This window comes from Cupressus sempervirens, chromosome 6, assembly GCF_028749045.1.
Source record: "Cupressus sempervirens isolate cs-2001-9-10 chromosome 6, ASM2874904v1, whole genome shotgun sequence".
NCBI classification, from domain to species: Eukaryota; Viridiplantae; Streptophyta; class Pinopsida; order Cupressales; family Cupressaceae; genus Cupressus; species Cupressus sempervirens.
The window spans coordinates 151259605-151284834 of NC_143123.1; the positions used below are offsets into that span (position 1 = coordinate 151259605).

General features: G+C 35.1%; 1 protein-coding gene across 2 annotated transcripts in view; it reads right to left on the bottom strand.

Moving 5' to 3' along the window:
* LOC149551684 (NAD(P)-binding Rossmann-fold superfamily protein) overlaps nt 1-25230 on the bottom strand; it is a 190068-nt gene that overhangs the window by 124991 nt on the left and 39847 nt on the right. The window lies entirely within an intron of this gene.

The window sequence follows — 25230 nt, forward strand, 5'->3', positions numbered from 1 at the left end:
GTGGTTTCATTAGTCAATTCTCCTAACTATGATGATTTGTGTCTGGGAGATTGGATTTATAATTCTAAGAATTATTTGAGTCTGATAATAGGGTGCAATTTGTTGTTGTGGTATAACGAGTAGCAAGAATCCCCTACTATTCCTTCTATGACTGGAGATTGTTTTGATGAATAATATCTGCATTGCAAGAGACGCTATTAGAGATTGAATTATATTCGTGAGTCTGCATTACATTGAATTGCTTGGGGGAGCCAATGGTTTGCGTATTGGTGAATCGAATTGATACTGGGAAGCTGTGAATTATCTAATACTGGTAGACGTGTAGATTTCTAGAAATGAAGGGACGACATCATTATAGAGCCCACACATCACTTCACCTTTATGTTCAAGTTGTGACAATTGTGTGAAGCTAGTGTAACATTTAATTGGGCCTGTGGTTTGATGTTGGCCACGTGAATGACCAGACCATAGTCGTGGGTGAAAACGTGGATTGCATACTAGAGACGCCAATTATTGGAATGTTGTTGAGGACGAAATCACAACTACAGGAAGTAATTGAGCTTTACGATGTGGCTACAGGTGGACATTGGAAATTTTGGGAGCTGATCGTACTATGTATTAAACCCTGCTCTCCTGTGATTTGGTTTAGTTACCTGCAGTTTGCAATGAAGGTCCCAACTACGAATGGTTATTAGGAGGAACGACAACTTGGCAACGGTTAAGTTCCATTTGCTATTCAGAAATTGTATTGAAATTATTGGCAAGACTTGTTCTTTTCCTCAAATTTAATAAATTGGCAAACAATGATTTGAAAGGTTTATATTTCCCGCAACTTAGCTGGAATAAATGAATCATGAAGGATTCTAGAAATTAATGTGATCAGATGTGTTCAATGCAAGTATATGATTCAGTACAGTCTGATTATCTTTGTTTTCATTTTAAAGTTCTTAAAGTCGCTGATTTATATTTACCAAGGGAAAACAAATACAATAATTGGTGAACTTTGAGGAAATTGCAAAAACAATAAGTTGTTCAAATTGGAAGCCAGTGCGGGTTTTTACAAAGGACTCACCCTGGTTGGATGGCCAAGAAAGAGGGTGAAGCGGTAAAAGGAAGTTCTGCAAAAACAAGGAACAGAAGTCAGATATGTCATGATAACTTAAACTTAAAGAACTTTCCAATAAGCTCATGTTTGTCCAATTCATATACCTTGTTGTCAAGTTGAGTGGTGGAATGAAGTACCAAGATGCTCAGTGGCTGAGCAAGGTGTTCCATGTCTATTCTGGGTAGGGAGGGCCTTTCTCAAATGAGATTATGTGGGAATATTTTATAGGGTATGCGGTTGAGAGGCTAAGCCCCTGACAATGTTTCCCCTCTCCACAAGATGTCAGGACATGGACCAAACAAAGATAAGTTATACATTCAAACATTTGTTGGTAACAAGTATTTTACTTTCATGATGTCTATATAAGTAGAAGATATGATGGATTGATTTATATCATTGATTAAGTTATTTTCCTTAATGAAAGCAACTTTTTTCGTCAATGTAATTGGTAACCAGTTAGATCGGTTGATCTTCCAACTGAACATGGAATATCTATATGCAAGAGATAGGTTATTTGATGGATTGTTATTTCAGTCATTCATTTATATGAATAATGAATATAAACATATCCTCTAACCGTTATTGCCATAGTTAGTAGTAGGAAGAAAAGGAATGATACAGTGGTATCTAATGCCCTAAATGATACAGTGGTAATTGACTCCCTAAATGATACAGTGGTATTGACGCCCTAAATGATACAGTGGTATTTGATACCGTAGATGATATTTGATAGTATTGGTCATTACGATAAAGTAGTATAGCTATTTGTTCCTTAAGCGGTATTTATGGACTAACCTGGTTTTTGCAAAAGCATCCCTAGATGGCTTTCAGTTTTGAATTGTACAGTATGTAGATTTTAAATTCATTGACAATGTCTTCAATTGTTACTTATGAAATTTCTGTTTAACTGATTGTAACCATTAATCTCATTCACAAGAACGTAACTGTTATAACTATCTTCCTATGAATATGAAGTATTAACTTTATTTCTTTGATATGATATGATGTTTGTTAAGACCCGGGAAAAGTGGTTGTTACAACAATGAGGGAACAATCGGGAAATGAAGTGAGGGCTTCTTAGCAAAATTGTCATCGATGCAAGATGCATTAGATAATTAGATAAGATGCATGAATTCTGCAAAAACCCTAAGTTGATATGTACAGATTGGAAAAAATATCACATACCTTTGATATTTGATTGTTTCACTTATAAACGAAAATGTGCATTGCATTGATGAAGTTTCAGATGAGAATGATATGTCAATCTGTATATTCTATGTTCTCGCATTCCTCTGATTTCAGTTGTATCCTTCTGTGTTGTGAATATTGCAGATGTTTGGAAATGCATCATGGTGAATTAAACTTTGGTTATGAACAGATTTGATATGAGTATATCAAGTCTGTTATACAACAGAAAATTTTCTATGACAGTGGAATTATGCTTTGTGATCAGGCAAGTTTATCTTCATAATGCAACCAGATTAATATTATTTTTATCAGCATATGTTTTTGATATTTATCGGCATATGTCAAACTGCTTTGATTGGTTCGAATATTGGTTAAACAGATGCTTGGATTGGTTATTGGTTAATAACTCAATATAGATAAAACCAGTGCTAACTGTTTACAGATTAATTTGCAGTCTTTGTTTTGATTTATGACTCTCGCCTCTAGTATTTCTTCTTCAGCAATGTAAGTATTATTAATAATTGTTATTAGAAATACGGTTGGAACTGCCAAACAACCATCTTTCAGTTGTAACCAAAGGCAAATGCAACTACTATGTAGCTACTTTTAGCAATCTATTCATCCACTGTGAAAGAAAGACACTATTTAAGAATGCAAAGGGACTGATAAAGGACAGGCATTTAGTGAGTGAGATGATTTGATGAGTCTTTCTTTATTGAAAATCATTTGATGAATTGTAGAAAGTCTGATGTGAAAACAGTTTGTTAGACTGCAGATACAAAACAGTATTTGTGTCTTGTCATATACAGACAATTTGTAAATCTGAGAGTGATAGTGAATGCTCTGGTATAACCTGAGAGTGTTTTGTAAAGTCTGAAAATGAGCCTATTTCGACTCCCATCAGTCATATTTTAGAGGAATCTTTTGTAATACATTTGCAAATTAAAGAAGCCTGAAAAAACAAAAAAAAATTGAAATATCCAGAAGTTTGGTGCCTCAAGGATGCTGAGTTGGCATTCAGTCTGAGAAGTCAATGCTTCAATTAGAGTTGACGCCCTCAAGCAAAGGGAGTTGGTAATTTCTTAGGGTTGGTGCTCTTGAAGAATCGTACACAATTTTATGTATGAGGCTGGATTAGGACAATATATCCTAACAGCATTTCTCACTATGGCTTTTCAACCATCCTAGGTTTTCCACATACATCAGATGTTGAAGTTTCTTTATGTTCTTTTCTCTCTTATCATTTCAGTTTTTATTCTTATCATTATCAAAGATATTTTATTTGTTTAACTTTAAACTTTAAAGATCCAAAATTATATCTTCTGCTGATTTACCCCCCTCCTCCCCACCAGTATAAAAATTGTGTTCTACAATTCGTATCTAAGTTTAGTACTTGAAAAGGCTTAAGTGGGTTATGTAGATCTTGGATACAAAGGACGTGGCTTGTTTGTGTAAATGCAGGATCTCTGATAGAGATATAAACTATTATTACAGACTGTATAGATTCAGATTTACTTACAGATATAACTGTTTGACTTTCTTGTTCTAATGGTGCAGATCTTCGAACATGAGTGTGTTGATGCGAGTTTTGTATCACTTACATAACATATTAGGATTTGAATATTCAATATGGGATATCAAATATGCAACTCCTCTCTTGAAAAGTTATTACTCATGAAGACATAAGCAATAGCTCCAATGTTCCTTACACCGTTGGATACTCGCTCAATTTTATCGATGTGATTCGTTGGTAATCACATAGGCGGCCTTACACTATTCATTCAAGGATGACTTGGACTTTGGTGGAATGAAGGTGATGGTGACTTGGTTTGTGAAATGTGCGGAGGCAGATAATGTTGATGGTGGTGGTGATGGAGGATGTGTCTGCCAGTGATGATGTTGATGGGAAAGCGATGGTTGTGGAAGGTGAATGGATGTGTTCTAATACTTAACTTACTCCTCTAACTTGCTTCTCTAAGCTTCGACTACCCAGCTACTTACTATTCTACTCCTACTCCTATGAATGGAAGGTTAGCAAATGGACGGGGATCGAACCTAATGAGAGTTGGCCAGCGGCCTCACTTCCACAGGTGCAATGATTCAAAGGAATAATAAACTATCTTACCACAAAAAGCTTCCCAACCAACCGCTAGGATGCTAGTGGTCTAGCATTGATCCCTATCAAACATTTACCAATGCTACCATACAACTATCCATCTACTTCACTCCTACTTAGCAACTTGAAATGAAACCAACTTTAACAACTTGAAAGGAAATCTAACTAAGTGCAAGTAAAAAACATGCAATAACACCCAATGTTCTTGATCAACATGCCAATCGCAACAATGAAAAAGAGAGCATTTTGGTATTATCTTCGCAACAATTTCTCCAACCCTTTACGAATGAGAGAAAATGGCCTTTTATAGGGGCCAAAAATACAACGGACGATGGAGATCAAAACAAGATCAACGATCCAGATTGGATCCTCAAAACCCTATTTAGGGTTGCCACCCCATCGGCCAATGAGAAGCCGCCACCTCATCAATGGACCAATGAAAAAAGTGCAAAAAATGGCAACCAATGAGAAGGCACCAATATGGTGGCCAATCAGAAATAGACACTTGTCCTATTCTAGAAGAAAGGGAAATTGCCACTTGGGCTTACATCAAATAATCTTCTAATATAAATCTTCCCTTTTCTTTCATTTTTTTAGCCAAGGCAATGAACTTAGCTAGCCTTTCATTAACTTCTCCCATAGGAGGACAGGGTGCATGCTTTGCCCTGAGTTCCGCTGACTTCGCCACGCCACTTGCTGCTTATAGTATCCTTTCGTGATCCTTCTCATATTCTTTCTCAAATCCAATAAAAGCATTGAGAGAGGAAAGGGTGCCCAAATGCTTTTTCTTGATAACAACCTTTCCCAACTCATCCAACTTCAATCCAAAATCTGTCTCGTTGACATCTTTTTTGCCAAGGGGGATTGTCCTTCCTTCAGTCTTTCCCTCATCCGTATCATGTCCACTGTACAGATATTGGTGTCGGTTATTCACTTCATTTTTGAGAAGAAGGCAATTTTGGGCGTCATATCCTCTTCGTCTTTTTTAGTGTTCGCCCGCTTGGGATTCTTACTTGCACTATCATCCTCCATGCTCATCACCCTATTACAGGATGGTAGAGTGGTGGACCAAAAGGCAAGAAGAACCAAGCGGAGCAATCCTTAGACTAGAACGAAAGATGGATGTCAGCTTAAGCACTCCTTGAAACTCTAGATGATGAAAATTCACCTTAACCAGTAAACTTACAGCGACTTTTCAAAACCTAGGATATGACTTTCAAGAAGTTCAAATCCCTTTGCAAATTAGAAATTTATCATGCAATTCACCTCCAAATAAAATTTCCCAACCTAGGGCAAAAATTGCAGCCACTTGCAAAAATCAGAATTTTATCTCCCACAAATTTCGGCTCCCACAAATTTTGCCCTCCACAAAATTCACCAAGCAAGAAAAGTGCAGATCTGCTCTTGCAAAATCACCAACGCCTTGAGAAGGAGAAGTGAGAAGTGAGGAAGAAATGGGAGAGAGGCCTCCTCTTATACCCAACCTTCTTCTTGGACCCTGAAAGAAAGAAAAACAAATAATTAATGCAAAATTATGGCCCACAATTAAATACTTAACCAAAATTAATTTTGCCATGATGAAAATTAACTTTTAAAATTGCCAATTAGTTCTAAATTGCAAAAAGAAATTAAATGGTGCCTTGGAGATGTTAAATATTTCCATTTAATGAGGATTTAGTAATTAATACGTCATTAAAATAGGATTTTGGCTAACCAAAAGCCATTTTTCAATATTAAATTACCAATTTCATTAAAGGCAAAAAATTTTCAAGACAATTTTAATCTATTAAAATCAATTTTTTGCAATTTCTTACCCAAATCGATTTTGCTATGCCAATAAAAAAAATTTAAAAAAAAATTTTTTTTTTTGACAAAAATAAAATAAAATTTCTTCTAAAGCCAAAAATCGATTTTTGCAATTTTATTTCACCATCACAAAAATTAATCTTTTTCACCAAAAATAATCAAGATTTTCCAAAAGACCAAATTTAACAAAATTTTCATTTTTGAAAATTATCCAAATTTACACAATTATATCCAAATTTTCAAAAGAAAAATGTCTAAGTACAAAATTTACAATTTTATCCTACTAAGTGTTGCTCTTTAAAATTTGTTCGGCTCAAGGATGAAATTGGTGGCTCTAGAAAATCAAGTTGAAACCAGATGAAAATAAATCTAACCTTCTCCCCATTGGCCCTGAAGGTGTCCAAGGCTCAAAAATTTCAAAACTCAAAATTGTTGGACAATCCAAAAATGTGCCAAGGTGATTAGAAAAAAGGGGGTTCCCAAAAATTTTGGGGCGATGGTGTGAAAACTTCACAACAGAGTGGTAGTCCGTTTGTGACAATATTCAAACTTGAATAGCAATGAAGGATCGACGAACTTGTCTTGAGTAATATCTTTGTTTTGCTGGAGAGAGAGCAATCGCTAGGACTGTATATGCCTTGTGATTGATATCAGTCCTCCATGATTGCTCTATATTATACATGACTCTACGTGGCCAAAGGCCGCGTAGGGTCATCTCCCTACATGGACATAATTGATTACTCTTCGGTGCATAAACACAAATACAATTAGTTTGCTTTCAATCAATGGCAGTAACAAATATATTTAAGAGCCCTGATAGCACAATAATCTCTTCAATGATAAGAGCCCGATTTGATAAGTAAAGTCATTTATGAATAATCAAACATATAAGTGTGTGTGTGTGTGTGTGTGTGCGCGTGTGTGTGTGTGTATTTTATTCTTATCAATAATATAAGGCATAAAACAATGTTCATGTAAATCATGAATTCAAATACTCAATATCACTTCGACTGATGCTATACTTTCACTTAGCAAGGGAGAAGTGACAGAGATTTTATTAGATATCAGTATTAAGGATATCTATACACAACACATTATCTGACTTTAACACTCTGAAATAGTGACTTGTCAAATAATTACAATCACCATGTTATGAACACTATCATAACATATATTATGATCTCTAATTGTCCAAAACAATATCTAGAGTAATCATAATGCATTCGTTATCAATGACTTCCGGCGTATCCGGAACAAAACTGTCATAATAACAGGCCTATCATTTGCAAGATTGTCACCTTACAAAGATTACCTTCTGAATATATATGTCCATGAAAGATCATCACCTTTCATTACATATTTGATGCAACTAAACAACCATAGAAGCATAAACACATATAAATTGAATTTTAAATTCAATATTCAACATTACAATTTAATCATACCAAGTTTTCATCTGAAGTGTTCCAATTTCACTTTGGCAAGAGGCTTGGTAAAAACATTTGTTGTTTTCTCATTTGTACTTATGTACTCCAAATTTATAACACCTCGATCTACCATATCTCTAATGCAATGATAAGGTATTTCAATATACTTAGATCGATTGTGAAAAATTGGATTAGCTGAAAGCTTTATACAACTCTAATTATTGCAGTGAATGGTAGTTGGCTTCAAAGGCTTCTTAAACAAATCAACTAGTAATTTTTCGTAACCATACAGCTTCTCTGACTCCCATGGAGGAGGCTATATATTCTGCTTCAGTAGAGCTTAATGCAACTGAGGATTTTTTTCTGCTGAACCTACAAATCATTCCAAATCCAAGATTGAAGTAGCATCCAGTAGTACTTTTATGTTCAGTAGAGCTGCCTACCCAATCAGTATCTAAATATCCATGAAGATTGATTTCGACTTGATCATATCTGAATCCCATACCAACTATATCTCTTAGATATCTTAAAATATATTTGGCTGTCATTAGATGTATCTTCTTTGGTGCACACATGAATTGACTTAAGGTATTAGTAGCATAACATATATTAGGATGAGTATTCACCAAATACATTAAAGAACCAATAATCTGCCTATAGTAAGTAGGATCGGTAGATTCAGATTCAATCATTTCATCCTTCAATTTCTGTAGGTTGACTTCCATAGAAGTAGTAACTGGTTTACAATCCATCATTCCAAATTTCCTCAAAATAGCAATAGTATATTTTTCCTGATTTAGGAAAATGTAGTTCCCCTTTTGCCAAACTTGTAGTTCTAGGAAGTAGTGGAGAAGACCTAGATCTTTCATATCAAACTCTATTGTTAGTTCTTGTTTGCACTTGTTTATAAGATGTTCTTCACCTGTTATCAACAAATCATCAACATATAACACAAGAATAATCATGTCATCACCATCTATTTTGAAGTATAAGTTAGGATCAGCTTCATTCTTAGAATACCCTAACTTTGTTAGATATCTATCTATTCTTTCATACCATGCCCTAGGAGCCTATTTAAAACCATATAGTGCTTTCTTTAACTTACACACGTGGGAATTTTTGTCATGAGTGATGAACCCTTCTGGTTGCTCAATATAAACTTCTTTTTCTTCAATTTCACCATTTAAGAATGTTGTTTTAACATCCATTTGATGAACTTTCCATCCTTTGGATGCTGCAATTGTCAAGATAGTCCTAACAGATATGTACCTAGCAACTGGAGTAAAAGTTTCTTCATAATCGATACCTTCCTTCTATGAAAACCAGCGTGCTACAAATCTGGCTTTGTATTTTTCAATACTTCCATCAGGTGCATGCTTGATTTTGTAAAGCCACTTAGAAGAAAAGACTGATTTGTTTTTAGGTCTAGGTACAACATCCATACATCATTTTTTGGTATTGAATTATATTCTTCAATCATTGCTTCTTTCCAAGGTTTGTTTGATAAGGCTTCTTCAACATTTGAAGGTTTTGCTTTGATAAGTTCAGTTAATAGTGCCACATAACATGACTGATTTCTTGTTCTCTTGCTTTCTCTGATTACTTCATTAGGTTCAACATGATTCTCTTTTATCATTTTCCTAGCCCGAAGTGGCCTCCTTTTATTGTTAGTGTTTTCAATATTCTATGAATTTGAGATAGTAGGTGGAGGTTCAATATCATTCTCCCTCTCATTTTCTACTAGATGATCTTCATCTAATTCAGTGGAAGGTTCTGTATATGGTTCATCAATGTTCTTAGAAAGATTGAAGGCAATATCTTCTTCAAATTTAACATCTCTACTAATTTCAATTGTTCTTTGACCCGAAACATAGATCCTATAGCCTTTGGTTGTTACACTGTATCCATTGAGTATTCCTTTCTTTCCAGATGGTTCTAGTTTTGTTCTTTTCTCTTTGGGAATATGAATATAAACAGGACACCTAAATATTCTTACGTAGCTTAGATTTGGTTTGATACTTGTAAATACCTCTTTAGGAGTAGTGTTTTCTATTTTGAATGTAAACTGCAGTGTTAGACGCTTCAGCCCAAAATGAAGTATGAAGATTTTGGTCATGCATCATTGCTCTGGTTGATTCAATAATTGATCTAATTTTTACGTTTTGCAACTCCATTCTGTTGAGGATTATATGGTACAAAAAACTCCCTCTTAATCCCAATAGTAATGCAAAAATCTTTGAAATTTTCAGATATGTATTCACGTCCATTGTTTGATCTTAGTGTTTTTATTTCCTGTCCAGACTAGTTTTCAGCTAGAGCTTTGAATTCTTTGAATTTTGATAATACTCCAATTGATTCCTTTTGTTTGAGGAACTAGATCCAAGTTCTTCTAGAATAGTCATCAATAAAAATTGCATAATAGAGACACCCATTTAGGGATGGTACAAACATAGGACCACATAGGTCAGTGTGAATAAGTTCCAGTATAGGTTTTGATTTGTGAATGCTTTTAGAAAAGAATTGCTTGGTGCTTTTACCTAGGGCACATCCTTTGCAAATGCCTAAGTGATCAGATTCCAAACTGGGTAATCCTTTTACAATTTTCCCTATTGATGACAATGCACGGAAATGGAGGTGACCTAGTCTCCTATGCCAAATTTCGGTAGAATTTGATGTTTCATGACTTAGGGCTACATTTTGTTGATTGCAAAGTTTATATAAACTTCCATCTCTAAATCCAATAGATATAGCTTTCTTGATGTTGGAGTTCTTTGGCCAAGATAGAAATCTATCCTCTTGAAAGGTGATTTTGTATCCTTGATCAACAAGACTGGAGATAGAGACCAAATTTCTTTTTATACCAGGTACGAATAAAACATTTTTAAGTTGGAGAGTGATACCTGAATTTAGTTGAATTGAGCAAGACCCAATACCTTTAGCCAAATGGGTAGAATTATCTCCAATGGTTACTTCTTTCAAGGAGTATCCTTTGAAGCTTTCAAATTTGTCTCTAAAACCTATAATATGACAAGATGTTCCACTCTCTATAATCCAAGTGTTTTTGTTTGAGTTTAATTCACTTGAGAGAGCTAGATAAAATGCAAGGTTTTCTTCTTTTTCCTCTTTCTCTTCCTTGAATTTTGCTAGGGCTGCTTGAATTCTCTTTCATTCAGAACAGAACTTGTGAGACTGACCAATTTTGTCACATTTAAAACATTTTACTTTTGACCAATCTCATTTCTTATATGGTTTGTTGAATTCCTTTCTATTACATTTGAATTTTTCTTTCTTTTCTTTACTATTTGAATTAGCATGAAGAGCTTGAATGTCTCCCTCTTGATTTATGCTTAATCCTTTGGAAACTAATCTTGATTCTTCTTGAGTGCATTCATTTTTTAGTAAATCAAATATAGGAAGATCAAGTCGAGAGCTTAGACCACAGATAAAGGTTTACCAAGATAGTGGAAGTCCTTTTAATGCCATGATGCTAAGTTCTTTGTCATCAACTTGACTTCCAATTGTTGCAAGTTGATCTTTTAACTCAGAGATTCTTAGAAAATAGGACGTAATTGACTCCCCATTATCCATTTTTACGTATAGAAGATCTTGCTTTAAAGTTAGCAGTCTAATAGTATTATTGATTTCAAAAGTGTTCTTAATAGTAGAGAACATCTCAAATGCAATTTTAAGACTCGATATAGATGGAAGAATGAGATCCTTCACGGAGCCTAAAATTATTTTCATGGCTTTGTTGTTGTGTCTTTTCCATGTCGTTTTATCTGGATCATTGTAATATTCTGAGGCTCAAATTAGAGTAAGATACCGAATGTATGGCTATGAGGAATTTCGTCAAACAGTTTCGTGTTTCATTAATGCCGAGTTTGGAGTTGAGTTCGAATCTCAATGGAGTTGACTGGCACCCGCAAATGACAGAGATAAACCTCTGATTTCCACGCCTATGCATGTAGGGGGAAGTCCCTGTAACACACGTTGGGTAAAAATGCCTCCACCCGAATGGTTTCCACCTCACAACTTTGCACCCGACCAGTATTTGTTGAGTGTTGTCCAGACATGAGAGCTTGCTGACAGCGGCTCACAAAAGTCTTTACCTTCCTATTCGAAGACCCTTCACTAACGTGGACGGTAGTCACACATCCATCCCGACTGGTGTGGCATGCTTCAGATGTTTATGGCCACGATTTCTCCTGCCCGAGCCTAGGAATGTTTGACTGAACTAAACCCATGAGGAGTCCTTCTGAGCACTCACAATGTACAGCAGCCAACACTTGGTCTTTAGTAATAACTTTGTTGCATAAACTATTTGCACTTGTGATTTGAACTTGAACTAAAAACCATTGACCACCCTATAGAATCGTAGCTAAGAAAATAGCCCAGAACTCTGAGTTTACCAGTTATTAAAAAAAACTCATACCTCCTTTAACTTCAATTTTTCCTGAACTTCTTCTTTGCCAATTTTCTGCCCAAACTTGTATTGCACTGAATGTAGGAAGATTGGGGTGACGTCCAACTCCCTCTGAACTCAAAAACTTAAGGGTTTTCGTCCTCTAGTTTTCGGCCAGTCACATTTAAGCAACCAGAACTCACTATATAACTTTTTCATAAATTCTCGTGTGTTGTAAATCCCAATGCAACTCCCTTTTTATAACTTTGAATTTCGTCCCAAACACTATGTACAAGGAATGTGGGATTAAACACATTTTCGTCCTGTTGTCACTTAAGTCACTTTATAAAGTAAATGACTTAATAATCATAAAGTAACTTTAATAAAATACAGGAATATATGAAATAACCCTCTGACGTGACTGGCGGACATCCTTTTAATTCATTCCGTTAATCTATCTGAATGTGGAGATGGATTAATCTTGTCGCCAGGTACTAGAACTGAGAAGGGGACATGACATTCATTTATAGATATAGATTTGTTTGATTCTATGTACTCTTCTAACTCCATTTCTCTTAGTACTGTCATGACTCGAATTTTCCATGATGAAAAGTCTGATGCTCTCTCAAGTCTATCCTCTAATCTTACATGATTTACCATTTTGAATTTGAAGATGAAATTCTAATATTGATAAATCTGAGATTTTAATTTTAATTCAGAATAACAGAGTTCCCTATTAGGATATCTTTGATACCATGTAAATGCAAGATCTCTGATAGAGATATAAACTATTATTACAGACTGTATAGATTCAGATTTACTTACAGATATAACTATTTGACTTTCTTATTCTCATGGTGCAGATCTTCGAACTTGAGTGGTAGTCTATTTGTGACAATATTCAAACTTGAATAGCAATGAAGGATCGACGAACTTGTCTTGAGTAATATCTTTGTTTTGCTGGAGAGAGAATGATCTCTGGGACTATATATGCCTTGTGATTGATATCAGTCCTCCATGATTGCTCTATATTATATATGAAGAAAGTCATGTCCCTGTAGAGACATGACCCTACGTGGCCAAATGCCATGTAGGGTCATGTCCCTACGTGGACATAACTGATTACTATTTGGTGCATAAACAAATACAATTAGTTTGCTTTCAATTGGTGGCAGTAACAAATATATTGAAGAGCCCCGATAACACAATAGTCTCTTCAATTATAAGAGCCTGGTCTTTCAATGATAAGAGCCCAATTTGATAAGTAAAGTCATTTATGAAAAATCAAATATATATATATATATAATTCTTATCAATAATATAAGGCATAAAACAATGTTCATGTAAATCATGAATTCAAATACTCAATATCACTTCAACTGATGCTATACTTCAACAGTTTGGAAGGATCCTATTCAAATAAAGCACCATTATTTGATAGTTCTAAATATGCCTTTTTGGAGTATTAGAATGGAGAGTTATTTGTCATCTTTAGGGTTTGATGTTTGGATGTTTGTTGTTGATGGATATGTAATTACTACAACTCCAACTAATAAAGTTAAAAAAGAACGGAAAATAATGGAAAGGCAAAGAATGCAATTCTTTGCGGTTTATCTAAGACTAAGTTTGTTAAAGTGATGTATTCGCAGACTTACTAAAAATATTTGGGATGAATTAAAGAGTGTTTGTGAAGGAGATGCTAAAATGAAGCAAGTGGAGTTACATAAAAGGCAAAGTTTGAAGGATTGATGATGAAAGAAGAAAAGCAGATTGCTGACTATCTTCTTAGAATTGATGAGATTGTTAATGCCATTAAAGGTCTTGGAGAAGGTGTAAAAGATTTTGTTGTCATTCGAAAGGTGTTAAGAACAATACCTTCTAGATATGATTCTAAAATCTTTGCAATTGAAGAAACCAGAGATCTTGATAAGATCATAGTGGCTGATCTAGAAGGCATCTTCACAGCATATAAAATGAGTATGGTTGGAGAAGACACACTCAAAAGAGAGGCTGCATTTAATGCTTCAAAGAAAGAAAAGGAGATAAGTTTGATCCAAAATGTGATTTTGATTAAGAAAATGCGAATCTGTTAGTTTTGATCCCTTCTAGTGAGCAAGAAGGGAAATTGCCTTTTTAAGTGCCTCAATTCTAGAAAGATTGGGCACTTTGCTGCTAACTGTCTGTCTTTATGGAAGAGATGACAAATATTATGAAGAAAACTTAAGAAGAAGAAAACAAAATTCAGTTTTGGGACAAGCTAAGAAATTCTTCAAAGAAAAAGAAAAGATTTTATATCAAAGAAGAAATCACAAATTCAAAAGACTTTTAAGGAATTCTATGGAATTTCACATCATGGATATTCGTTAACATTTGAACAATGGATACAGTAATGGAAGTTAAATTTTCTGTCACGTGTTCAGACTAACTTTGGACAATAGTAGAAAATCATCCAACTATCAAAAGTATGAACATATTGATTCGACAATGAACAACATTCTCATCAAATCCTTCACTAAAATTAACAACTTGAAAATAAAATCTACTCTTAAGTGAGAGACAATAAACCATGCAACTTGCAAAAGATATTAAATTCATCAACATCTAAACAATGAATTTACTTAAGAAGTGTTTGTCCAACAATCTCTTTGAATCTCCCTTTGCAATTGAGAGGAGTGGGATTATATACAGCAATGGCCAAGATTTAAACAACTATATCGTAATGAGGGTTTACAATGAGTATCCAATGGGAGTCAATAAAAAAGGAACAAATCAGATGGAGCTTATCCTAATAAAAAAAAAATTCATGCCTTGTCTTGAAATTATCTGATTGGAGGAGACAAGTGGTTGCCACCTCAGCATGCTTATCTCTTTGAATGTTGTTATTTGTGAACAACTCTTCTTCAATTTTAGAAATTTAGGATTGCATCATCTTCAAACCTCTTTGTGCTTAGAATTATTTTTCTCTTTTTAATGTTCTTCTTCAATCCAGGATTTTGGACATCTTGGTGTGAACTTAGAAAGTTGGAAGATGTTTTTGAAATCTTCCATTGTCCATTCATTCTTCTTCTTGTCTTGAAATTCTTTGTAGGTGATGAAGTCCTTAGTTGTGTTTATTTTCCTCAAACTATGAATGTCATCTTTTCTTATACCATTTGAATTCCTTCCTTTGATCTTGATCATTGGAAATCCTAGGTGGTTCTACCATCTCCATCTTTGTCTACTCTTGATTGTTCACTTTGCATCAAACCTACAAAACAACATTGAGAAAATTAAAAATGACTTCACCAAACTTACTTTTAATCTAGAAATGGCCTTATGAATTTTACAAATGACGAAGTCCCATCCTTGGGAATGCACTGTCAAGTCTGATTTTCAGGAAATTTCCCACAATTAGGCAATTTTCACCATTGCTTCCTTAGTGATTTTACTCTCTAAAAACAACCCCTCTCCAAAGTTCACACTTTCTCTCTCTAGTAACTTCTTTACTATGCTTAAATTTAACATTTTCCATTTGAAACTCGGCCTTTTTCTCTTTCCATCGTGGAATTTTCTCTGGATACTTGGTGATGTCAATCTCATATGACTTTGGACTTCACACAAATTTTCAACTTTTCTCTGGCTCTAGAGAGTGAATTTCATCTCTTGGTTTGCATACTTCACCTAGGTTGTCAACACTTGCCAATTTTTCATCATTAGATGGCGGAGTTTGCTTGGTTTGTGGATTTCCTTTTGAAATTTCCTTGACAGATTTCATGTGGATTGAGAAATTTCTCAATACTTAGTCAATTTGAAGTCATCCTAACAGGGGAGAACTTTGCTTGTGCTTGTGGATTTCCAACAACTTTCCATGGAATTTTTCAAGAAATTTTCACAACTTTCTGGAATTTTTAATTTTCCATGTCTTGGAATTAGGATTTCCTTTTACAACTTTTTGGAATTTCTCACAACTTCCCATGGATTGGAATTAGGAACTTTTCTTCTCCTTAGGCGGAGTTCATTGTAGAACAAGGAATTTCTTTGACTTAACCAAATTTTCTCCCTTGAAAGTTCTCTTTATGTGGCAAACTTTTGATGATAATTGAGAAATTTCCAACACTCCATCGGCAGAATTCATTAAGCTTTGAAGATTATTCACATTCCTCATGATCAGACTACTCTTGGATTGAGGAATTTCCTCAACTCTTAGCCAAATTTGCAATAATCCTCGAGGTTAGGCAAACTTTATTCTTCTCGTGGATTTTCTATGACTTACACACTTTTTCTCCTCGCCTTGCTAGAGCGGATTTCATCATGGATTAAGGATTTCGCCATGCCTGACAAATTTCTCATCTTTTCAAGGCGGACTTTACCTTAATTTCGTAAATTTCTTTATTGTATTGACATCTACCTCCTGAAAGGATAGAAAAATGATCTATGTTAGGAGAGGGTATGAAATTGACAAATTCAAAGAATGAAATTTCAATTAAATCTAATTCTAATTTCACTTTGCATTCTTACATCCAAAATTCATCTTCAATCCATTAAACTTTGAATTTCCAATCAAGAATTAGGACTGAAAATATGAAAAAGCGAGGATGAAAGCATTGAATCTGGCCCAATTCTGAGAATTTTCAAATTGAGATACTGAATTTGGAATGAATATCTCTTCCAAATCTGCATAAACTTGTTAGAACCTATTAATCAGATTAAAAAACCTTTTGGAAATTCCAAAAAATGATTTGAAAATTGCCACTGTTCCTCAAAGAAACCTTACTCTGAAATCTAAAAACTACTACCAACTCCAAAGGTGAAATTTCCAATTTGTGAATGAATACAATGCCAAGCTCTTTTGTTTGTAGGAATTGTTAATATTCATGAAGAGATTGAGCTCCTTGCTTTCTTCCTTTGTTTTTCTGATTTTTTTCCTTTTTGCTTTCTTTCTTGGTCAACTTCTTAGAGAAGCTTAATGTTTTTTTTAAATCTTTCATTGAGATTTGGCTTTCTTTTCTTTTTTTTGCCTTTTTTTTGCTTTCTTCTAAAGCTCTTATGTGGCGACCCTTATTTTGCTTTATTCAATAATTCTCTTCAAGTAAATCCTTTATGTTTACTTCTAGAAGCTTCCTTAAGTCAATCCTTGTAGAATTTTCATGTGTGAACGGACTTTGAGGAATTTTTCTCTTTGGAAAAATTTTAATACAAAATATAACATTTAAGTCGCATTATTTTATTTAACTATGTTTTATTTTATATAAATACTTTCAGGATGTTTGAGTGGTCTCATATCTCTAGGAGTTATGATGGAGATTTTGGATTTTGCAAGATTGTTGACTTAGCCAAGATTTAGTAATCATCACACTTTTATCAATGTTCTTTTCCATAGCTTTTCTTGACTTTTTCAACATAACTTTGATAAAAGAACAAGGATTTTCCAAGAATTTTCACAATTGTGAATGCTTTTCCTTAATTTGAAATCTAGAATTTTTCACCACTTTCATGCTTTTTCATTAAATCACAGATGAACTTGAAGTTGAAAACATGAATTTCAGAGTTGGACGAATTCACAACTTTTGGCCTTCCCAAAATATAAACTTCTAATAATAATTTTTAAAAAAAGCAAAAAAGAGGGCAAAAAAACAAAAAGAAAACCCTGATTGGCTTAAAAGTGGCAAAAAAGAAACTTTCAAAAAAACAAGAAGGTACAAAAAAACTTTTCCTAAAAAGTAGTTGTCAGAATTGACCTCAGGCAATGTTGATCTTTGTCCCTTGGTTCTGAAAACCTTTGTGGCATCATTATACTCATGTCATCATGCTTTCTCTCCTTTTACTTTTTGATGACACTTCAAAACTCGGAACAAACTCCTAAACTTCACACTAGTAAGAGACCAGAGACCGAAACAAAAACATTTAAACAAAACCCTAAAAAGTGAAAAACAAGGGGTCCCCATTTGCAATATGGCAACGTATGATAGTGCACAATAGGTCCACAAGTACCTATTGGTGCCACAAGGTCTTGGGGCAAGGTCTTCTGGACCCCACCCTTAAGAGGTTTTTATTTTTTGTTTGCTATTTTGAAAAGTTCTTTAATACTGTTTTTATAAAAAAAAAAAATTATTAAATAAAAAGTTTTTTTTTTTTTTAACTCATTTAAAACAAAAAGATGTGTGCTTATTTTTTCTTCATTATGTTTTCAGCAAAGTTTTTTCATGCGACTTTAATAAAGTTTTTGTTCAATTTAATATTTTTTAAGAACCAAATTTTAAATTAATATGTTAAAATGGGAACAATTTTTTTGTCCACCTATATACCTATTTGGAGTGATTCCAACTAGCAACTGGGGGACCTCAGTCACTCCGATGTTTTCTTGGCACATCATTCCAATTGAAGGTGTTTTCTGTAATCTTCTACAAGGCATCTTTGGTGGCATCATTTTTCTATCTTTGCATTTGCCATATGATGTACGCTCTTGCATGAGCTATGTTGTACACACCATAGTTTGCATACTCTACAAGTATTCTCCAAGTTGTCGAGTGCTCTAATTTTTTTGTGGGGCAAGTTTAACTCTCACGTTTTTATAGACACAATAAAATGTGGGTAAAAATGTCAATGCAAGTAAAACATTGGTTAAAAAGCTATTTTCACATGTTGCTTTTACTATAAAACCATGCATTTTCTCTTTTGAGATGTCAATTTTTTATTTAGTACATTTTGTAATTGAGTTTTCCAAAAAAATGTTTTTTAAAGAGATTTTTCAAAATTCTCTACAATAAGAGACAAGAGCCTTCCGCTTAGATGAGTCTACCACTAATCCTCCCAAAATCTGAAAAACGTCTTACCAAAGATCACAAGATGTCCAACCTACTATTGGATAACAAAGTTGTCCCTCTGTGTAGCCAGAGGCACACCACAAACAATTGTCATGATTAGAAAAAAAACCGCAAACCCTCCAAACTTTTGCAATTGAGTAGGCTGCCCCAAAATAGACTGCAAGATACCATGATTTGCCAACAAATTTTTGTAGATGAGCACTACAACTCACAACAGATAGCAAGAAGCCACGATTTTTGTAAAAAAAACCAACAAAACCTTGAAACAAAAGTTTACAAAGCATCATTTTGGAAAAAAAGGTTAAAAACCAAAAACAAGTTTCTTTCAATAAATTTCTAACGAACAAATTTAAAACCCAACAAACAAAATCCCAAGCGAACAAGCAACTTCGCAAATTATAGAATCCATAAATGATTTTTAAAGAGAAAAAATTAAAAAACCGAACACAAATTTTGAGGTGAAAATTTTATCAAACCAAACAATGTTTTTATTGACAAAATATTATAAAACGCTACCAAAATTTTTGAGAGGAAAAATTATAAACTTGCCTTGAATTTTGAAGGGAAAGAATTATAAACCCACAACAAAATTCTTTAAAAAAGAAAAAATAATGATAAGATAAGATAAATTTATGAAACCCAAACAATGTTTTTATGGACAAAATATTATAAAACCCTACCAAAAATTTTGAGAGGAAAAATTATAAACCTGCCTTGAGTGTTGAAGGGAAAGGATTATAAACCCACAACAAAATTCTTTTAAAAAGGAAAAATAATGATAAGATAAATTTATGAATGTCCAGCAAGAGACCACATAGAGGATCTAAGGGACTCAAAACATACAACAAAGACCAACCAACAGTGGAACACCAAACAGTGCTTGGAAAAAGATTGAAACCAAGCCAAAACCCAACAAATGATCGGAAGCAAAAGCTAGCAACAAGCTAGTTGCTCCTTGTCATAGAGAAGTAATCCAGAACCAAAGGCTATGGTCCGGCGTGAGAGAAGGCCTTTGACCATCTCTGAGAACTGTTGGAAGAGGAGGGTTGTTGTTGTGAGTGACGACTACAAGGCCTCGCGAACTTGGTGTACCTCGAAGAAGGGGACCCAAGCGGCCGCATCGTGCTTAATCCGGAAGACTAATGTGAAGATGCAAGGTTTTCTCCCAAAGCCTCATGGCCTCTTGAACATAGAGCGTGAGACATTGCTGGTTCGTGTATCTAAAGAAGGATGGGAGAGTCTGGAAGCCTCTAAATAAGCAATAAAACCTCCCTCTATCTCATAATATATGTGGTAGCGGAGAATAAAGTGTGTTTCTCTCAATCTTTCTCATGTCACAAAGCAAGCACATTTGGTCCTCCCTATCAATCTGGTAGTCTGTCTAGCTACAGAAGTTATGAGAGCCCAAAGAGATATGGAATACATATGTCCAACACCGGGCAAGGTAAGAAGGATGCACAATGAGCCCATCATGTAGATAAATATAGTGCTCTGTATAGAAGGCCATCCACAGACAGAGCCCCCCAGGGGGCTTAACCCATGTCCTAAAGATATACTACATGTAGATCTTCATTATGACATGCACATTCAACTCCTACTAGGGAGTGAGGAGATGAGTGATGGCATCCAAAGAGTACTAAAAAAGGAGGAAGGTAGTCAATCTTGATCCCTACCGAACTCAGCAAAGCAAAGGCTTGGGCATAAAAACAACGGGCCCGACCAAAGGACTCAATGCCCACAATCGCCTTAGAGGAGCAATAGGCTAGGCATGAGTATTTGTGATAGCCCTCAACTGAATTTCTGAAACACTGAAGCTGATGGAGGAACCAAATTAAACTGAAGATGGCCCAAAGCCTAAAAGAATGGGCCCCAAACTTAGCCAAAATGATACAAAGAAGAGTGGACTGATGGCACCTGATCATATGTCAAAGAAGAAGGGTTTGTACTCTCTCCGCTGAAGCCCAGTGTGACTTCAAAAGAAAGGTCCCCCAAACCACAAACTCGTAGAGCATAGTCGGCCTGATCAAAGTGTCCAAGAGAATCATCTTGGACATGGTGTCCTAAAGTGATGTTGAAAACACTGTCTCTCAAGCAAAGCAAGGGAACCATATCCCTTGTTGATGAGGGGCTACATGGCAAGTCTCATGTTGAAACGAGGACCCAAGAACTTCACCCCCAACTATGTGTAAGATGAAGAAATCTCAACCTCCATGCCCTGGGAAATTAAATGGAGATAAAAGGTCTTCAAGCAATTGAAGACCATAACCCAGGTCTTTCCCAAGTTAACAACCAGTTGTCGCAAATCACAAAATGAGGCCAAACCATCCAGAAGTCATTGAAGACCCTCCAAGGATGAGGCTAGGAGAACTACATCGTCCGCAGAGAGTAATACAAAGATCTAGTGTAGTGGCACCTTAGCATCCAAGAAATATATCCCATACTATGTAATTGTGGTCATTTATTTGTATTATGGCCAATGTGAAAAATGATGTTATATTAAGTACAACATTGCAAAATGGGACATTTTGCAAGTTGTACCAAATGTGTTGATAGGAAATTTGATAGGCCATGGTAGTTGAAGAATCTTCGTAACTACCTATGGAATATTATAAAGGGCTGAATATTGATTGGAAAAGCACAAGCAGCAGAGTAAAGCAAGAAATGCAATTCATTTAAAACCTCTAATTGTCCTGCAAGTAAACACCAAAAAGTAGTACAGAGGTCTAAGTATTTAGTGCTGATTTTGTTGTTTTTGTGAAAATAATATTATGTTTGGTTGTTCATTGGTTGTGCAACAAAGTGAATACAAATTGTTATTGTTTTAAATCGGCAATGTTATTTTAGTTTCAGACTACTCTCTGAATCCATTGATGTGGGTGTTTTACACTAGTAATGGGTATCCAGTTAGTTTAAATCAATTTGAGGTTATAGTTTTTAGCAGGGCATTCCATGTTTTCACTTCAAGAATCAGTTTGCTTCTATTGGACTGCATTGTGTTCAAATAATTATTAGCCAAGGAATGGTCCGATTTTCCACAATTTTTTTGTGTTTAGTTTTAGCAAGACTTGGAATGGAAAACCAATCCAAGAATTAGTTATACAAGTCAAAAACAATCTTCCCATAATTACTTGGCATCGGCCTGTAATTTTATGGTTAAATAGACTGATGAAGAATTGGTAAATGGGTAGAAAATAATCAGCTTTAACAGCTGATTCAATCGAGGAGCATAAAATACAAATTTCTAGTTTATTCGAACAATGATACCGATTTGCAAGTGTAGAGGGAGGATGCAGAGGCGGACGGGCACGCGGACGCAAGACGATGCTCTATGAATGTCACCTGGATACCATCCATAGGCATCCAGATGCGTCTGGAAGCCTCGCATCTGAGCGCTTCCAGACGCCTCCACAGAAAACATGAAAAGAAAACAAAAAAATTTGCCCTTTTCACTTTACATCCAATTAAAACATGTGCCTTTTAAGCTTATAATAGCATTTTTTGCCAAACCCTAAAGCAGCCCTAATAGAGGCCTTTCAACCATCATTTTGTTTGCAGCTGGGTTTGCTCTTCTCATTTGGCTTCCATTTTGGCATTTTGAAAGCAAATTGATTATTTTCGAAGAGGAACGACCATAGGGCGAGAATTGGCTTCCAAAAGTTCATTAAAACACTAAGAGGTAAGCATTTTATCCCATTCCTGAGTGTTTAAAATTTGTGAAGAAATGTTTGAAGTTTTTTTCAATTTTTTTAAAAAAGAAAATGAGAAACAAGTTTAGGTATCTATATGAATGGTTTTGTATCATTGTTTTTCACTTGTATGCTTGATATTCATAGTTTTTTTATTGATTTAAATTTATTTAATTTCTTATTATAAAAAGAAACTACATTGTATTGTGCAAGAATGGTTGCCACCAGTAGTCAGAATTCTATGGGAGGACAACGTCAAATCTCAATGGTAGGGCAAGGAGGGGATAATTTCAAAATTGATTTAGGGTCTCCTCTATGGAGACATACAACAAGAATATCATAGGTTGTAGGTGATGGCTCCTATACTTGGAGTTGTAATTATTGTCAAAGTAACAAAGGAAAGCCTTTCAATAGCTCTTATTCTCAGGTAAAATTTCATTTCACAGGCCCTGTTGGCAAAGGTTTTGGAATGTGCAAAGGTGCAGATGGGAAGGGGTTGTCTGATGCATAGATAGCTTCGTTTGTAAAAGAAAAAGAGGTTGTTGATCATTTGGTTAAAAGATCAAAAAAGAGTTATTATCAACCTCCTTCCTCAAAAAAGAACAAAATGCAACCACCCATTGAAATGGAACCAATTGTATCTTCCAAACATCCATTCATGCAAGTACCTATACCAAGAGAGGAGAATGAGTTGGAAAGTATAGCATCAGCCTAGAAAAGAGGCACATTGCACTTTGCATTTAAAATGGAGGCAAGAGAATATGTTGATGAAGCCATTGCACATTGTCTCTATGCTAATGGCCTTCCTTTCAACCTGGTAAGATCACAATATTGGAAGGAAATAGTAAGAGCCATCAAAGAAGCACCAGATGATTACACAAGTCCTAAGTATGAAAAGGTGTGTACCACACTCTTGTAAAAAGAGAGAGTTTCTATAGAGAAAGCACTTCAACTCATTACAAATTCTTGGAAAACTTCAGGTGTTACAATTATGTCTGATGGTTGGAAAGACACAAAAAACATGCAATTAATTAATGTGATTGCATTGTCCCCCAAAGGGGCAATGTTTCTAAAGGCAATTGATTGACAAAAGGAGGTGAAGGATTCGCAATTCATCTCTAATATTCTCATGGAGGCCATAGATATGGTGGGTAGTGAGAATGTGGTCCAGTCTGTTACAGATAATGCCAAAAATTGCAAGGAAGCTGGTGCTTTGGTCAAGGATCAATATGACCATATTTTTTGGACACCATGCACTGTACAGTCCCTCAACTTGATTATGCAACAGATTGGCACTCAAATAGATTGGGTGAAACAAATATACAAAGAGGGAGAGGACATACAAATGTTTGTGACTGACCACAAAATGTCCCATTCCATTTTTAGAACATACTCACAATGAGTTGCTGAAGGTAAATTATTTTTTTACAATTATTACATTTCATGGATTTATAATTAATATTTATAATTGTATTGTCAATTGACATATCGTTAACTTGTTTAGGTTGTTGAGATCCATTTTGCATCTCATACTGTTGTTATGAGACAACTTCTCAAGGTGAAAGATGCTTTGAGCTAAATGGTCATTTGTCCTTAATGGGGTGCGTGGAAGGCTTCATATACGGAAAAAACCCTAAAAATTAGGGGTATGATCTTGGATGAACGTTGGTGGGTTCGTATGCAATATGTATTGGATATCACTAAGCCCATCATGACTATGCTCCGCTTTGTCGATACAGGATACACCTTGCTTGGGAGATGTGTATGATGGCATGGACACCATGGTTGAGAAGGTAAAACATTCTATACAAGCACATGAGAGTGGCCCTACAAAATGTCAAGCCTTATGCAGTAAAGTGGAAGAAATAATTCTTCATCGTTGGGAAAAGATGACTACCCCATTGCACCTCCTTGCATATGCTTTATCTCTAAGGTATTATAGCGAGGCGATACTTTCTATGCCAGATAGATTTGCACCATATGTTGATGAAGAGGTTGCTAATGGGTGCTCCAAAGCTTTTGCAAGAATCTTCCAAGATGATAAGATGCATGAAAAGGTAAGGCTTATTTGCTTATTTGCTTCCGGAGCAAGGCTTACTCCATTTGCAATTAAGGACCAAAATAAAATGGGAGCAATCACATGGTGGTACATGTATGGTCAGCCATACAAGCCTCTACAACCTCTTGCAATCAAAATCAATAGTAGACCTTCATAGAATGGTGTTGAGCCTCCTCAATAATGGTCTGTAGAGTCAAAATGTGGTCCATGGTCTGAAGTATGTCCGAAAACCAGCCTACCCCCTCACCCAACACTGAAATTGATCAAGCTCCATAGAAAAGATAGAGTGCAACATGGTGTCGTAAAGTTTGGAAAAAGTGTGCCCAACCATGATGGTCCTACTTGATAATTATTTAAGGATAAAAACTATAGAAACCCACCAAATAATTTTTGAGGAAAATTTATTAAAACTTACCCATATTTTTTATGGCGAAAATTTAGAAAAATGCATGATGTTGAAGAGAGTAAGATTTCGAAAGAAACCCTTCTAAATAGAAGAAAAAACAATTTGCCTCCAAAATCTGCATAAACTCAAGAAATCAGATCAGGTCTCAAGAAAACCCTTGGTCATGATTTTCCAAAGTAACGAGAATCAGAATCGGATCGGAATTGGCAAGGCCGAATCGAATCGTGAATCG